Source organism: Zonotrichia albicollis, chromosome 13 (genome assembly GCF_047830755.1).
Source record: "Zonotrichia albicollis isolate bZonAlb1 chromosome 13, bZonAlb1.hap1, whole genome shotgun sequence".
Taxonomy (NCBI): domain Eukaryota; kingdom Metazoa; phylum Chordata; class Aves; order Passeriformes; family Passerellidae; genus Zonotrichia; species Zonotrichia albicollis.
Genome location: NC_133831.1, coordinates 13,820,006 through 13,820,648, shown reverse-complemented (window position 1 = coordinate 13,820,648; position 643 = coordinate 13,820,006).

The following is a 643-nucleotide window of genomic DNA, read 5'->3' as shown; positions in this document are numbered from 1 at the left end:
ACATTTCACTGCACATGTGACATCTGCAGAACAGATACCGCCTGTGCTGAGTGTGGGGCCTTCTCACCTACAGGTAAACTTTGTACCACTTATTATTTCTGCATCTCTAGCACAGTAGAAGCATTTATTATGACATCCATTTCTCTCATTCCAGGCACACCCAACATGATACTGCTGATCCTCAGGCCAATCATCCATTAGGCATTCATTAAGTGCCAGAGTGATAGGCAAATGCAAATTACAGTTATAATAATTCCAACAAAGGAGTTGATAAGGAAAAGGTAAGGCACAGGTCTGTAGCTCAGCGAGGGTAAGGATCTCAACCAGAAGCACTACTATAGCCACACTTTATATTGCTGAAATAAAAAGGCCTAAAGCACCGGTACTGGTTCTCAGGGGCAGTATGTGAGCATCTGCAAAAGGGAAAACAAGGAAAAGTTCAGCAAACACGCGAGGTACAGCTGGTTCATTGTCGCTGTTAGGGCAGCCTGGGCAGGGGTTCCTGTCCCCTTGCTCTGCTTTGCAATTCTCCTCATGAAGTTCCCAGTTAACTTCTGTCCTCTTGCTGCTTGTAAACACATTAAGCTTTGTCCATTTTCAGTGGGAGAGGATGGGTTTACGTGGTTCACAGCAATCCGAACTG